This window comes from Lepisma saccharinum, chromosome 9, assembly GCF_977018435.1.
Source record: "Lepisma saccharinum chromosome 9, izLepSacc3.1, whole genome shotgun sequence".
Taxonomy (NCBI): Eukaryota; Metazoa; Arthropoda; class Insecta; order Zygentoma; family Lepismatidae; genus Lepisma; species Lepisma saccharinum.
In genome coordinates this window covers 67004631-67021423 of record NC_139237.1, presented here as the reverse complement: position 1 = coordinate 67021423, position 16793 = coordinate 67004631, and the positions used below count along the sequence as shown (strand labels likewise).

At 40.7% G+C, this 16793-nt stretch overlaps 10 non-coding genes across 10 annotated transcripts; 9 read left to right on the top strand and 1 right to left on the bottom strand.

Annotated features, from left to right (window-relative positions):
• Positions 1-4183: 4183 nt before the first annotated feature.
• TRNAC-GCA (transfer RNA cysteine (anticodon GCA)) lies at positions 4184-4255 on the top strand. Its single transcript has one exon. It is a non-coding gene; the product is annotated as a tRNA-Cys (tRNA).
• A 273-nt stretch (positions 4256-4528) lies between these two features.
• On the top strand, positions 4529-4600 carry TRNAC-GCA (transfer RNA cysteine (anticodon GCA)). Its single transcript has one exon. It is a non-coding gene; the product is annotated as a tRNA-Cys (tRNA).
• Positions 4601-5088: 488 nt separating this feature from the next.
• Positions 5089-5160, top strand: TRNAC-GCA (transfer RNA cysteine (anticodon GCA)). Its single transcript has one exon. It is a non-coding gene; the product is annotated as a tRNA-Cys (tRNA).
• A 98-nt stretch (positions 5161-5258) lies between these two features.
• Positions 5259-5330, top strand: TRNAC-GCA (transfer RNA cysteine (anticodon GCA)). The gene has a single exon. It is a non-coding gene; the product is annotated as a tRNA-Cys (tRNA).
• Positions 5331-7360: 2030 nt separating this feature from the next.
• Positions 7361-7432, top strand: TRNAC-GCA (transfer RNA cysteine (anticodon GCA)). Its single transcript has one exon. It is a non-coding gene; the product is annotated as a tRNA-Cys (tRNA).
• Positions 7433-7914: 482 nt separating this feature from the next.
• TRNAC-GCA (transfer RNA cysteine (anticodon GCA)) lies at positions 7915-7986 on the top strand. Its single transcript has one exon. It is a non-coding gene; the product is annotated as a tRNA-Cys (tRNA).
• A 103-nt stretch (positions 7987-8089) lies between these two features.
• TRNAC-GCA (transfer RNA cysteine (anticodon GCA)) lies at positions 8090-8161 on the top strand. Its single transcript has one exon. It is a non-coding gene; the product is annotated as a tRNA-Cys (tRNA).
• Positions 8162-8435: 274 nt separating this feature from the next.
• On the top strand, positions 8436-8507 carry TRNAC-GCA (transfer RNA cysteine (anticodon GCA)). Its single transcript has one exon. It is a non-coding gene; the product is annotated as a tRNA-Cys (tRNA).
• Positions 8508-9543: 1036 nt separating this feature from the next.
• Positions 9544-9615, top strand: TRNAC-GCA (transfer RNA cysteine (anticodon GCA)). Its single transcript has one exon. It is a non-coding gene; the product is annotated as a tRNA-Cys (tRNA).
• A 2390-nt stretch (positions 9616-12005) lies between these two features.
• Positions 12006-12079, bottom strand: TRNAT-AGU (transfer RNA threonine (anticodon AGU)). The gene has a single exon. It is a non-coding gene; the product is annotated as a tRNA-Thr (tRNA).
• Positions 12080-16793: the final 4714 nt, after the last annotated feature.

The window sequence follows — 16793 nt, the reverse complement described above, 5'->3', positions numbered from 1 at the left end:
AGAATTCTGTCTGCTAGCCTGGCTACACTGGCCACTCAATTATCTGATGATCAATTCAAAATCACATGTGCTTTGTTTCCAAATCAGGAGCTGAAATTAATTAGGCGAAAGGGTGTATATCCATATGATTATGTTACAGATTTTTCTAAATTTGATGAGTGTTCTCTGCCACCACAACAAGAGTTTTACAGCAAAATCAGAGCATCTGGAATCACTGATGAAGATTATCACCATGCCCAGTTGATGTGGAACAATTTAAAATGCCAGACATTTGGTGATTATCACAAGGCTTATTTAAAACTTGATGTGACCCTCTTAGCTGATATACTTCAGGCATTTAGAAAATCTTCCATGCAAAATTATAAGCTGGATCCAATGTATTTTTACAGTGCTCCGGGCCTAGCATGGTCTGCAATGTTTTTAAACACTAAAATGCAATTGGATCTGATCCAGGATCAAGATATGTATCTGTTTATGGAACAATGTATAAGAGGAGGCATGGTGCAATGTTCTCAGAGATATGCCAGAGCAAATAACAAATATATTCCTGATTATGATCCAGCACTGCCATCAAATTATATATTGTATGTAGATGCCAACAGCCTCTATGGTTATGCTATGATGGATAAATTGCCATATGCAGGGCTTGAGTGGGTTGAAGATTTTAATATTGAAGATCTTAAGGATTTTGATGACAGTCACTATGGCCTGTCCTTAGAAGTTGATCTGACAATTCCTGATGATTTACACAACACATTTTCTGATCTGCCCCCAATTCCTGAGGTTAAGTGTTCACCTGGCTCTAAACAGAAGAAATTGATGATGACTCTAGAGCCGAAACAGGATTATGTCTTATATTACAAAAACCTCCAGTTCCTGATGAAACATGGTGTCCAAGTGACCAAAGTTGGAAAAGTTTTGAGGTTCAGGCACTCAAGATGGTTGAAGCCATATATTGATACAAACACAGAGCTTCGAACATCTGCAATGAGCCAATTTGATAAGACCTTGTTTAAATTGATGGTCAATTCAGTGTATGGCAAAACAATAGAAAATGTCAGAAAATATACTGATGTTAAATTAATTACTGACCCCAGCCGGAGCAAAAAATTGATAGCAAAGCCCAACTTCAATTACAGAAGAATTTATGATGAAAATATGGCACTTTTCAACATGAAAAAAACAAAGATTAAGTTTGATAAGCCTATTTATGTAGGGGCTGTGATATTGGAATTGGCCAAATTACACATGTTAAAATTGTATTATGATGTGTTGAAGCCTTTTTATAAGGATCGTGTAAAACTGATGTACATGGACACAGATAGTTTTGTTCTTGATATTCAAACAGAAGATGTTTATCAAGATATAGCACAGCCTGAATTGTTTAAATATTTTGATACCACTGAACATTCAAAAATTCAACACCACAACAAAAAGGTGCCTGGCAAGTTAAAAGATGAGACACTTGGTGATGTTATTGTGGCATTTGCTGGGTTAAGGGCCAAGATGTACAGTTTTGAAACATGTAGTGGCGCTGTTGCCAAAAAGGCCAAGGGCATTGGCAGAGTAATTGTTGACAAAGAGCTTGAATTTGAAGATTACAAAAATTGCCTCAAATCATGTAGCACAATCAGAACATCAGAAAATAGAATTCAGAGTGTGGATCACTTGTTGACTACAAATATTGTAAGAAAAGTGGCTCTGGACCCACATGATGATAAGAGATGCATTTTGTCATGTGGCTTACATACTCTACCATGGGGTCATTGTGATTTGAAAAGTGGTAATCAATGCCCAATTACAGAGCATGATTTGAAATAAATAAACATGCCTATGAACTTATTTGGGTTCAAAAAACAGGCTATTATGGACCTGCCAACACCACAACCCTCTTCTGATATGATATCTAAACTAAGTGCTTTGTTAATTATTCATCTGAACAGCATACTTACAGATGTTGATGATGAAACAGGTAAAATATTGTACATATTTAACAATAATTTAAATCATTACCAATTACCTGTAGGTGGTCAATTGCAATTTATTACAACCCCTGAGGGTAATGTCAAGATTTCAGTAGGGAGAAATATTTATAGAATTAAGCACTCAAACATGATTTCTGGCACTGTATATACTATTTCTGCTGGTGACTGCTTATATATTGAGGTCCCGGGATCATATGACAAGCTTACACCTTTTTTATAGAATTAAGAATCAGATATTCAATAATAAATAACCACTAAAACAAAATGCCTAATGATATATTTGGCCATACAAGGCATGAAGATCACAGTGATGAGATTCTGATGCTTGATGTCAGAGTCAAGAAATTAAGAAGTGATTTACAAGCTTTACAAACCACACTCAATGCCAGTCTTCAACTAGAAATTATAAATTTACAATCACAATGCATGGACCCTCTTCTTAAAATTGATTCTGAACTCAAATTGCTGCTTCAGAAATATACTGACTTGGCCACATTGGATAATTTTCAAAATTTAGAAGAAGCTGTAGCAGCTCTTCAAGCCAAATTTAAGACCCAGGCCACCAACTCGGAGCAATTGAAACAGCAATTGGAAGAGCAGATAAATAATGTCCAGACACAGCTCCAAACAATTGTCAAAAGCATAAAATCACAAGAAGATTTTGATCTAGTGATTTCCACTCTAAAAGAACAGATTCAATCACTCCAGATACCTAATCTGGACCCCTTGAACAATGCCATAGCCGAGGTTAAAGAAAAAATTGAGACACTTGAAAATTTTATGAACAACTTGCCATCTTCTGATGCTTTGAGTGCAATAACTCGGAGTGTTGCCAACATTAAGCTGCAACTTGAAACATATGAAGATTTTGGAAAAATTCAAAGTACCATAACCCATATTGAGGGTACAATAGCAGCAGTGCAAAGTGATTTGACAAATGTACAAGAATCTCTAGAATCCCGCCTGCCTGGTATTGTAGACACACTTGTCAGTGTCCAGCAACAGATCACAAAGCTTGAAAACCTCAACACTGAATCTGAGCTATCTCATTTTCATCACTTGATCGATGATATCCAAACAAAACTTGAAATTTTACAACAATCAACACCCACTCAGGCAGATATAGCCCTGCTCCAAAATGCTATGCAAAATGTGGCTGATGCTTCTGAATTAAATAATGTGAAATTGGCACTTGAATCTTTGCAAAATACTGTAACAAATCTGCCTACATCACAGGAACTTAAAAATATTAAGAGAGCTGTGAATCGCATATTGAAATCAGAAGATATCAAGAATATCCAGACAGAGATCAAACAACTTACTCAGACAGTGGCCACTCTACCAACTAATCAACATATGAATGAACTGCATGCCCTGATTGAGGATATCAGAAGACAGGTCCATGATCTTACTGCTCAAAATTCAAAATTGGCAGTTATTGAAAATTTGCAACAAATTGTAGCTAATATCAAGCAACAGCTAGGGACCATGGAATCCAATCAAGCAAATGCTCTGTCTGTTTTTGCCACCCAGCTTCAAGAGATTGTGCAACAATACAAGAAACTTGTTGTGGACATAAAAATCAAGCCAGGCCATGATGATGTTGTTAGGACCATCAATGAGCACCTTGAATCTGTAACAAGCAGATTGCTTACAGCAGAAAAAGAAATAACAGGCATAATCGAGAATCCTAAACATACAATAATTCTTGAATTGTACAGCATCCCCAACAAAGAATATGGTTCACCATTTACACCAGGAGGCAAAATATATATGCTGTCCCCTGCAAAAAAAAAAGAAGGTAAAGTGTTCCCCTGTGCATAGCACCACGCCATGAAGGCGTATAGGGGGTGTGGGGGTGTGGGTCGTGAGTGGGGATGATGTGATCAGCATCACGCCCCTGACCGCCTTTACCCCCCAGGGTTTCCCCTAGGTACCCAAGTTATTCGACGCTGGGTGTGCGCCGGGTGTGTTCCACCGTTAGAAAAGTTCCCGGATTTGAACCGGCCGGGGATCGAACCCGGGACCTTTAGCATGGTAGTCAGACGCGTTACCGACAGAGCCACCGCGGCCACCCACTGTCCCCTGCACAATTTTATTACCAGTTTTTTGTTTAAAAGTTTACACGCTTCACAATTTTTGAGCTTCGGTATACATTTTTAAACCGGCAGAATGCATCTAGTCTACAAATTGCAGTTGGGGGTATAGCTCAGTGGTAGAGCATTCGACTGCAGATCGAGAGGTCCTCGGTTCAAACCCGTGTGCCCCCTTCCTGTGTTCTCCTTGAAATTAAAGTTTACACGCTTCACAATTTTTGAGCTTCGGCATACATTTTTAAACTGACAAAATGCATCTACAAAGTGTAGTTGGGAGTATAGCTCAGTGGTTGAGTATTCGACTGCAGATCGAGAGGTCCTCTGTTCAAACCCGTGTGACCCCTTCATGTATTTTCCTTGAAATTAAAGTTTACACGCTTTACAATTTTTGAGCTTCGGTATACATTTTTAAACCGGCTGAATGCATCTAATCTACAAATTGCAGTTGGGGGTATAGCTCAGTGGTAGAGCATTCGACTGCATATCGAGAGGTCCTCGGTTTAAACCCGGGTGCCCCCTTCCTGTATTCTCCTTGAAATTAAACTTTACACGCTTCACAATTTTTGAGCTTCGGTATACATTTCTAAATTGACAAAATGCATCTAATCTACAAATTGCAGTTGGGGGTATAGCTCAGTGGAAGTCGACCTCCGTGAAGGAGTGGTCAGCAGAGCGCGCTACAACGCCAGGGGTTCTGGGTTCGAGTCCCGGATAAGGCATGGGTATTTGTGTTCGTCCAGTTGATAAGAAACAAAGAAAAATGTAAGAATTGAAAAGTGTAAAAGTGAGAAAAAGAGTGAATGGTGGGGGATACCTCCGTGAAGGGGGTATTTCCTTTGAAAAAAAAAAAAGTGGTAGAGCATTCGACTGCAGATCGAGAGGTCCTCGGTTCAAACCCGGGTGCCCCCTTCCAATTTTCTCCTTGAAATTAAACTTTACACACTTCACAATTTTTGAGCTTCGGTATACATTTTTAAACCGACAAAATGCATCTACAAAATGTAGTTGGGGGTATAGCTCAGTGGTAGAGCATTCGACTGCAGATCGAGAGGTCCTCGGTTCAAACCCGGGTGCCCCCTTCCAATTTTCTCCTTGAAATTAATCTTTACACACTTCACAATTTTTGAGCTTCGGTATACATTTTTAAACCGACAAAATGCATCTACAAAATGTAGTTGGGGGTATAGCTCAGTGGTAGAGCATTCGACTGCAGATCGAGAGGGCCTCGGTTCAAACCTGGGTGCTCCCTTCCTATTTTCTCCTTGAAATTAAACTATACACGCTTCACAATTTTTGAGCTTCAGTATGCATTTTTAAACTGACAAAATGCATCTACAAAGTGTAGTTGGGGGTATAGCGCAGTGGTCGTCAACCTCCGTGGCGAAGTGGTTTGCAGAGCGCGCTACAACGCCAGAGGTTCTGGGTTCGAGTCCCAGATAAGGCATGGGTATTTGTGTTCATCCAGTTGATAAGAAACAAATATAATGTAAGAATTGAAAAGTGTAAAAGTGAGAAAAAGAGTGAATGGTGGGGGATACCTCCGTGAAGGGGGTATTTCCTTTGAAAAAAAAAAGTGGTAGAGCATTCGACTGCAGATCGAGAGGTCCTCGGTTCAAACCCGGGTGCCCCCTTCCTGTATTCTCCTTGAAATTAAACTTTACACGCTTCACAATTTTTGAGCTTCGGTATACATTTTTAAACCGACAAAATGCATCTACAAAGTGTAGTTGGGGGTATAGCTCAGTGGTCGTCAACCTCCGTGGCGAAGTGGTTTGCAGAGCGCGCAACAACGCCAGAGGTTCTGGGTTCGAGTCCCGGGTAAGGCATGGGTATTTGTGTTCGTCCAGTTGATAAGAAACAAAGAAAAATGTAAGAATTCAAAAGTATAAAAGTGAGAAAAAGAGTGAATGGTGGGGGATACCTCGGTGAAGGGGGTATTTCCTTTGAAAGAAAAAAAACAAAGTGGTAGAGCATTCGACTGCAGATCGAGAGGTCCTCGGTTCAAACCCGGGTGCCCCCTTCCTGTATTCTCCTTGAAATTAAACTATACACGCTTCACAATTTTTGAGCTTCGGTATACATTTTTAAACCGACAAAATGCATCTACAAAGTGTAGTTCGGGGTATAGCTCAGTGGTCGTCAACCTCCGTGGCGAAGTGGTTTGCAGAGCGCGCTACAACGCCAGAGGTTCTGGGTTCGAGTCCCGGGTAAGGCAAGGTATTTGTGTTCGTCCAGTTGATAAGAAACAAAGAAAAATGTAAGAATTGAAAAGTATAAAAGTGAGAAAAAGAGTGAATGGTGGGGGATACCTCCGTGAAGGCGGTATTTCCTTTGAAAAAAAAAAAGTGGTAGAGCATTCGACTGCAGATCGAGAGGTCCTCGGTTCAAACTCGGGTGCCCCCTTCCTGTATTCTCCTTGAAATTAAACTATACACGCTTCACAATTTTTGAGCTTCGGTATACATTTTTAAACCGACAAAATGCATCTACAAAGTGTAGTTGGGGGTATAGCTCAGTGGTCGTCAACCTCCGTGGCGAAGTGGTTTGCAGAGCGCGCTACAACGCCAGAGGTTCTGGGTTCGAGTCCCGGGTAAGGCATGGGTATTTTTGTTCGTCCAGTTGATAAGAAACAAAGAAAAATGTAAGAATTGAAAAGTATAAAAGTGAGAAAAAGAGTGAATGGTGGGGGATACCTCCGTGAAGGGGGTATTTCCTTTGAAAAAAAAAAAAGTGGTAGAGCATTCGACTGCAGATAGAGAAGTCCTCGGTTCAAACCCGGGTGCCCCCTTCCTGTATTCTCCTTGAAATTAAACTTTACACGCTTCACAATTTTTGAGCTTCGGTATACATTTTTAAACCGACAAAATGCATCTACAAAGTGTAGTTGGGGGTATAGCTCAGTGGTCGTCAACCTCCGTGGCGAAGTGGTTTGCAGAGCGCTCTACAACGCCAGAGGTTCTGGGTTCGAGTCCCGGGTAAGGCATGGGTATTTGTGTTCGTCCAGTTGATAAGAAACAAAGAAAAATGTAAGAATTGAAAAGTATAAAAGTGAGAAAAAGAGTGAATGGTGGGGGATACCTCCGTGAAGGGGGTATTTCCTTTGAAAAAAAAAAAAAAAGTGGTAGAGCATTCGACTGCAGATCGAGAGGTCCTCGGTTCAAACCCGGGTGCCCCCTTCCTGTATTCTCCTTGAAATTAAACTATACACGCTTCACAATTTTTGAGCTTCGCTATACATTTTAAAACAAACAAAGTGCATCTGATCAACAAACTGTAGTTGGGGGTATAGCTCAGTGGTAGAGCATTCGACTGCAGATCGAGAGGTCCTCGGTTCAAACCCGGGTGCTCCCTTCCTATTTTCTCCTTGAAATTAAACTATACACGCTTCACAATTTTTGAGCTTCAGTATGCATTTTTAAACTGACAAAATGTATCTACAAAGTGTAGTTGGGGGTATAGCTCAGTGGTCGTCAACCTCCGTGGCGAAGTGGTTAGCAGAGTGCGCTACAACGCCAGAGGTTCTGGGTTCGAGTCCCGGGAAAGGCATGGGTATTTGTGTTCGTCCAGTTGATAAGAAACAATGATAATGTAAGAATTGAAAAGTATAGAAGTGAGAAAAAGAGTGAATGGTGGGGGATACCTCCGTGAAGGGGTATTTCCTCTGAAAAAAATAAAAAGTGGTAGAGCATTCGACTGCAGATCGAGAGGTCCTCGGTTCAAACCCGTGTGCCCCCTTCATGTATTTTCCTTGAAATTAAAGTTTACACGCTTCACAATATTTGAGCTTCGGTATACATTTTTAAACTGACCAAATGCATCTACAAAGTGTAGTTGGGAGTATAGCTCAGTGGTAGAGTATTCGACTGCAGATCGAGAGGTCCTCGGTTCAAACCTGTGTGCCCCCTTCATGTATTTTCCTTGAAATTAAAGTTTACACGCTTCACAATATTTGAGCTTCGGTATACATTTTTAAACCGGCAGAATGCATCTAATCTACAAATTGCAGTTGGGGGTATAGCTCAGTGGTAGAGCATTCGACTGCAGATCCAGAGGTCCTCGGTTTAAACCCGTGTGCCCCCTTCCTGTGTTCTCCTTGAAATTAAAGTTTACACGCTTCACAATTTTTGAGCTTCGGTATACATTTTTAAACTGACAAAATGCATCTACAAAGTGTAGTTGGGAGTATAGCTCAGTGGTTGAGTATTCGACTGCAGATCGAGAGGTCCTCTGTTCAAACCCGTGTGCCCCCCTTTATGTATTTTCCTTGAAATTAAAGTTTACACGCTTTACAATTTTTGAGCTTCGGTATACATTTTTAAACCGGCAGAATGCATCTAATCTACAAATTGCAGTTGGGGGTATAGCTCAGTGGTAGAGCATTCGACTGCAGATCGAGAGGTCCACGGTTTAAACCCGGGTGCCCCCTTCCTGTATTCTCCTTGAAATTAAACTTTACACACTTCACAATTTTTGAGCTTCGGTATACATTTTTAAACCGACAAAATGCATCTAATCTACAAATTGTAGTTGGGGGTATAGCTCAGTGGAAGAGAATTCGGCTGCTGATCGAGAGTTCCTCTGTTCAAACCCTGGTGCCCCTTCTATTTACTCCTTGAAATTAAACTTTACACGCTTCACAATTTTTAAGCTTCGGTATACATTTCTAAACTGACAAAATGCATCTACAAAGTGTAGTTGGGGGTATAGCGCAGTGGTCGTCAACCTCCGTGGCGAAGTGGTTTGCTGAGCGCGCTACAACGCCAGAGGTTCTGGGTTCGAGTCCCGGGTAAGGCATGGGTATTTTTGTTTGTCCAGTTGATAAGAAACAAAGATAATGTAAGAATTGAAAAGTATAAAAGTGAGGAAAAGAGTGAATGGTGGGGGATACCTCCGTGAAGGGGGTATTTCCTTTAAAAAAAAAAGTGGTAGAGCATTCGACTGCAGATCGAGAGGTCCTCGGTTCAAACCCTGGTGCTCACTTCCTATTTTCTCCTTGAAAATAAACTTTACACGCTTCACAATTTTTGAGCTTCAGTATGCATTTTTAAACTGACAAAATGCATCTACAAAGTGTAGTTGGGGGTATAGCGCAGTGGTCGTCAACCTCCGTGGCGAAGTGGTTTGCAGAGCGCGCTACAACGCCAGAGGTTATGGGTTCGAGTCCCAGATAAGGCATGGGTATTTGTGTTCATCCAGTTGATAAAAAAACAAATATAATGTAATAATTCAAAAGTGTAAAAGTGAGAAAAAGAGTGAATGGTGGGGGATACCTCCGTGAAGGGGGTATTTCCTTTAAAAAAAAAAAAGTGGTAGAGCATTCGACTGCAGATCGAGAGGTCCTCGGTTCAAACCCGGGTGTTCCCTTCCAATTTTCTCCTTGACATTAAACTATACACGCTTCGCAATTTTTGAGCTTCGGTATACATTTTTAAACCGACAAAATGCATATACAAATTATAGTTGGGGGTATAGCTCAGTGGTTGAGCATTCGACTGCAGATCGAGAAGTTCTCGGTTCAAAACCGGGTGCCCCCTTCCTATTTTCTCTTTGAAATTGAACTTTACACGCTTCACAATTTTTGAGCTTCTGTATACATTTTAAAACCGACAAAATGCATCTACAAAGTGTAGTTGGGGTATAGTTCAGTGGTAGTCGGCTACCGTGGCGGAGTGGTTAGCACATCACGCTACGACGCCGGGGGTCCAAAGGTTCGAATCCTGGCTCGGACATGGATGTTTGTGATTGTCTGTCCTGTAAAGTCCTGAAATTGAAATATGAATGAAATGATGTGAGTGAATGAAGTGTGATGGGGGAGGCTTCCGCATAGGGGCGTTCCTAGTGGTAGATCATTCGACTGCAGATCGAGCGTTTCTCCGTTCAAACCCGCGTGTCCCCTTCTGAGTTACTTTTCCCCTTCAAATCTAATTTTTCACACCTCACGATGTTTGAGGGTTTGTATACATTTCTAAATTAAAAAAATGCATGGTACTATATTCACAACTTATTATTTTTCCTCCATGAAAATATCAAAATTGTGAATTCTCATATATGTGGAACATATCACTTTACAGCCAACAGATAAGCCAACTTTATAACATATTGTCCTAGTAAATAAAGACGCTACTGTGAAAACTTTTGATTCTCGCAAATACCATAAACCAGTGATACAATACACAATTAAATAAAGTGCGATTGATTGATTGATTGATTTGGTGTTTTAAGTCCACTTTGTGCTCAGTAAGACTAATCTGGACTGGACCTACAGTTTAAGGTGGGATCCGAACCTCTATGTGCCTCCACCGGGTATCGAACCCAGTACCCCTTGATTACAAAGAAAGAGCGAAAGATGAATTAAAATGTCAATATTCTTCCTTTTTCAAATTGAATAGAGGGAAATTTTACGTGGCATATCTACCAGTTCTGCAAAATTCTTCTGAAAATGGATTATAGCAATCAGTGCCGGATCTACAAATCTTGGGCCCCCCCGCAAAATATTACCAAAGGTCCCCTCTACCTACCTACCTTAACACACACACACACATACACAGAGAGAGAGAGAGAGAGAGAGAGAGACACACACACACGCACGCACACACACACACACATACATCGTCGTTGCCTTGTAATCAAAGGGATCGGGGTTAGATACCAGGTGGAGGCACAAAGTGATTCGGATCCCACTTTAAACTGTAGGTCCAGTCCCGATTTGCCTTACTGTACATAAAGTAGACTTAAAACACAAGATCAATCAATCAAAACAATCAACATACATACACATATATAGGATGTGTGTGTGTGTGTGTGTGTAGTTCTTGATCTCATGTTGATAAAGTCTCATAGTATAAGGGACTACAAGTGATTCAAAAGTCCCTTAACACCCCCTATAAAAAGTACAGGAGTTAGGCTGGGTAAAATTGGTCATGATAGAAACAGGTTAGGCTTAGGGGGTACCACATTGGTGTGTTTCTAGCGGACGTCCGCCATATTTGTGGCCGCCATATTGAATTCAACTCAGAATTTTTAAATGGGAATGGGGTGATGTGATGTGTATATATGACACTATTTTCTCACACCTGGGAAATTATACATTTGCTACAATCATGCAGTCATAACCTTTTTCTTAATAAAGATAGGTTGAAGAAATCTTCACCACTGCATTACTCGCGAAATTCTAGCCTGATTTGATTCTAGTATTGACTGCCACGCGGGAAATCCGGGATGGTTGATCTAAGGTCGGAATTCTTCCGACTTTGTCCCCGCATAAAGCGGCTCTAGGGCCCACCCAGTCTCAAATGATATGGTACCAGGGGGATGGGATAAAGGCGGCCTCAGCGTGTTGCTGATCACATCACCTCTAAATATGTGGGATCCTATCCCCACCAGTGCTATACGCGTATTCACAGGGAACTTTACCTTTACCTGTATATATTGTATTCGTCTCTGTACCTTTGAGTAACTACGTTTATTTTTGACATACGTATATACGAACCCTCATGTCAATGGCTGAGGGCCCCCTAAAGGCTTACTGTCTCCGGGCTCCTCCGAACTGCAGGGTTTTGCGGCTTGTAGATCCGGCACCGTATAGCATTTTTTAGCATGTAATGTAGTATAAACCAAAAATCATTTTAATTTGAGATGACAAGGTAAAACCCCCGCTTGATTTGGCATGGAATAACCTAGCACCAAATGCAAATTTGGAGTTTATTATAATAATATATTGCAACATTTCGACTGGTTTAACACCTATCTTCCTAGCATAAATAACATCAATTGAGTTCAATTTTTTTAAAAAGAAAACAAAAGAAAAATTGCATACGTTATTTCGTGGAATCCGATTATTATAAAATTAATGAACAAGCTGTTACTATGCTTGTTAAAACTCTAAAATGAATTACAGACTGAAGAAGAAGAAAAAGTACCAGCCAGGCACCGGAGGGATTCGAACCCTCGATCTCCTGTTTACTAGACAGGCGCTTTAACCAACTAAGCCACGGCGCCAATCAACGACAAGCAGCGCAGTGTTGCCAGCTACTTGTAGCAACGTTAAGTTTCAACCACTGTAACCTGTCTGTACATTTTCTGTATATCTTGGTACAGGGGTGCCCATTCCTGCCCAAGGCGAATGGTGCACCCCAAAAAAATCATGTCATGCGCACCCCCGATCATATCATTTCCGCCCTCAATAAAATAACCCATGGCGCGACAGCCCCCGAAGGTCCTTGGCCTATCTCCCTACTGCCTGCCACTCTCCCTCCCACATCATACCTAGGGGTGTGGAGTTCTTCAACCGGTTATGGGGTGACGTGTGGTCAGCACGTCGAACTCCCAGCCGTTATAGGAGATATCCGTAACCGGGTTATGCTACTCATTCGTATCTCCCCAATTTCCTCACGATGTTGGGTTGCCACCGGTCCTATACAGGCCGAGAACCCACAGACTGAACCCTGACGGACTCGAACCCATGCCGTCCCGCAGTCGGAGCCCAAAGCACAGCGCCTTAGACCGCAATAAATTTCATTCACTATTATGTCAGATTTACACCTTTGTGAAAACTAAAGCATAATTGACATCTCCATACAGCTCTGGTTAATCTAGACAATGAATACACAAATACAACTTTTTAAGGCAGATGACTATACAGAATCTGAAAAGCAGCTTACAATTTTTTTTTGTCAGAACATGTTACACTCAATATTATTTCTGTTCCAGAATGCACATATCATCTTGTGACAGCAATCAATACACAAACAACATTTAGGGGGATTTTAAGTATATAGAATTAAAAAACAGCCTACAAATTTTTGGTAGAACAAGTTACACTAAATACGTTTCCGTTCCACAATGCACTTACAATCTTGCAAGTTCCTGTTCATATGGCATTCATTTCACTCGCACTGTTAGACAGTGAGCGATTCGTGCCTGGCTCAAACAACAAGTAATCTTGAATCCCCCCCCCCCCCCCGATACTCGATTGCCGATAGAGTAGGGGCTGTTATGTACCGAATGTTATTTTTACTTTTGACTGATTGTTGTGAGAATCGAGAAAAGATAAAAGAAATAAGAACAATTGAAACTTGTTTACTTCCTGTCGGATAGTTCTCGTGCCGGCACAACATTGACGGAGAAAGTCTTTTATCAATAATGTTCACGCCGCTATCAATTGTCGGTGAGATAAGAAAAGTGTGTGTGTGGGGGGGGGGGGAAGGTTATTATTGTTCTAGACTGCATCTGCTTTTAATTTCTTCGTCCGTGATTTTCTACAGGTACTACGAAGAATAAATCATAAAATAACCGATTATATGCAAGACAAATGCGAAATTATACAGAAATATGTTTTATTTCGAGAAAATTGAAGAATTATGTTGTAAAAACGGGAAATGGGTAAAATATGTCAAAATATGCCTTATCAAATTCGTCTATTTCGGCTGATTTTCATCAGATACGTTAAGATCTCACCCCATTATTCGATCCAATGCCAAATAAAATATGTCATAACATAAAGTCCCAAGCCGTAATAATTACATATGAAAAATCACTGTTACGATATTGTTAAATGCCCATTGCCAGTCACGATGACAGCAATTTCTTGTGATAGTTTGGTCAAGTCCAGTGTCGGTGTGTTCCGTTAGGGCGGCGGGGCTTAAAGACTAAAAAGGTGAAGGTGAAGAAGCTGTCTTTGATTTGTTTCATGCTCTGAAATCTATTGTTTACTTGATTTACTAGAATATCTAAAGCACGATAGAAAATATTTCTTGTCTATTTTCCGTTTGGGTAGAAATTGTGAGTAGGGGTGAGGAGCGGTGAAAGTCAACGTTGCCAGCGCATTTTATTGCCTGTCGTCTACCCTTCGGTGACCTAAACTATTCAGCTAATAAAGGTTTTATTCTAATCTGGTAATCCACTTTCTGATTTTCTAGTTATTAATATTTTCTGTTTGAAGTTGTAAGCGCATAAAAATATAATATGTTCGGTTGAAAATATATCTTAACGCCGAAAGGAAAACTTTTGTGAACTATCGGTCTTTCTTAATTTTTCATTTTTACTGCGCCCCTACGCCACTGAGTCAAGGGTTCCCTAATTTCTTCGTTTCACGATGCCCGTAATGTTTCAAGATCTTTCCGCGGCGTTCAAGTCACAATGTAGGCCTATCCAACACTTGCAACTCTCTGTTAGTGTGTTTGCCTTAAATTGAAAAATAAGCATATATTTTAACTTCAGAAAGATTTTATGTGTAAAAGGTACTAAATAAGCACATATTTGGAACAATCATATCATTGATTGAACATTTCGCGGCGTCCCAGGGCGCGCGGTTCACACTTTGGGAACCATTGGTTTAGATCAGTGGTTTCCAACTTCAAAAGGTCCGAGGGCCAAAATTGTATCCAGCAGTTGATTGGCGGGCCGCATTTTTTTTGGGGGGGGGACTAAAAATTACAAAAATTGTAAGTACTCTACTGAAAATTTAGTACTTTTGCATGACCTAAATTTCTAAAATGAGGCAATAAAAACAATGGAATCACAAATCAAAATTGTATAATTACAATTTATTTCACAAAAACCCAATACTTATGGATGATTTGAAAGAAATTAAATACACACCATACAAATAAGAATCCTTCATAGTAAGTATTCAATGTGAAAATTGTGGTCGATGTGCTTCTTTTATTAAAGTTGGAATGTCCACTTCAATTTCTGAACTTGAAAGTCTCAGAAGGTGAAGCAGTGAAGAATCTGCCAGTCTGCTTCTGTAGCGATTCTTGATTAACTTCATTGAAGAAAAAACTCTTTCACAAGTGTATGTGCTGCCGAACATCGATGTCATTTTTTGTCCAAAACTACGAAGGTTTTCAAAGCGTTCCTTTGAAAGGTATTTGAAAATCTCTGGCCCCTTTTCTTGCCTAGTTTGAAGGAACACATCGCCTTGCAAATTACACAATTCAAATTGGAGAGAAGCTATTTTCATTTTCAATCTTACGTTTTTTGAAGATATTGCTTATTTCGATATTTGCACAAACTTGAACAATCAGTCGCAGTACAATGCGAGTTGGAACACTGGAAATCTCTTCGTACTTCGTGCGTAGTAAAACAGATCTCTATAGAGCCGCTCTGCAGTTTGTTTCTAAACACAAAGAGTGAATGAAGCATTCGCGGAGTTCATTCCGCATAGCGAAGGGGTGGAATGCATGGTGTGAAGAGAAAGTTGCGTCACTTTAGATTCTTCTGATGATCATTATTGACTGCCAAATCAATTCTACCTGTGATATTGTCTTTCTTCACAGAGCTTTCGTTCCTTCAGTAAAAATAGAACGTATTTTTTTTAAAAAAATAAATAATGTTTTTTTGCAATCTGGCTTTGCGGGCCCCAAAAAAGCAACGGGGGCCGCATGCGGCCCGCGGGTCGCCAGTTGGAAACCCCTGGTTTAGATCAACCCAGGAAAAGAGAAATATAGACACTGACATTGGTTTGGAAATGTGACACAAAAGGGTCACCTACTCTTTCAGAAGTCCGCTGTTTTTCTTTCCTCCGAATGGATTTTCAAGAATAGAAGGAGAGAATATAAGTAAGCCAGAACATCCGTTTAGGCGTGTGGGCGATTCAGGGTGGATGGAAGATAAGAAAAGGAATCGTTGCCATGGCAACGTCGGAGTAGACCGTTGGCCGTGAGCGGGGAGAATCAGAAATTACACGTTCCGCCTTTCTGAACCACTGCGCCCTGCAGAGGACAGACCAGAGCATGCCGACGCAGAGTTGCCAGTACCATGATATTTATTGCGCAAGCCTTATTTTTTTAATGACTGAGCGACGTGAACTTTTGCCTTGTGATCGCACATAATACAGGGTGGCCAGAAAGTCCCTTTACACCTCCACTTATTTCATCCCTACATTAATATTTTCGTTGTTGTGCTTCCGTTCATGGCCCCACACACTTGTCACTAAGCGCTCCTCCAAAGTGAAGTCACTGGTATCTGCCATTGTTGTTCACCAAACACGGAAAGGCACGGCAATGAACTGGTCAACGCACAGACTTTATTCTCCTTCCGCGGGCAGTCAGTCACGTGGCAGTTACGCGGCAGGCACGAGGAAATTAACGTGAGCGGCACTATTGTCATATCAATGATGAGGATGGGAGGTAAAAATCTTATATACCTTACCATCTTACACGAATTTAGTTCGGGTGTAAAGCAGGGGCGCCGACTTGTCAAAAATATTGGGGGGGCTCTGTTCAGTGAAATAAATTAATGAACGACTCTCTCTCTCCCTTTTTTTAAGTTTTGGCCTCGGTGTTCTGGATCTCATAAAAGCCCATTAATTCCTTAAAAATATCAAAATTTTTATTCACAGTTCGAATGCAGAATATTGATTGTCCACGGATGGATGGATATGTCATAAGTTTCGTAAACCATAATAGCAAAATATTCCCGATTTTTAATATCTGCTCCCACGGAGCGCAAAACAGATCTCCCAAATATAGCCTATCAATGATCTCGTTCTGAATGTCATGTGAGAGCCATTTGTAGCAGGAACTTCCCATCCACTACCCTTGTTCATGCACAGCGTCTTTTGTAACTCTTTTAATTAAAGTTTTAACAATACTCATAATTACATACTTAGTATATAGTCATAAGTCATGTGTTTTGCTGTCTCTGATCATAGCCCCCCAAAGTTGATGGTCTAGAACAGGGGTTTCCAACTGGCGGCCCACGATGCCTT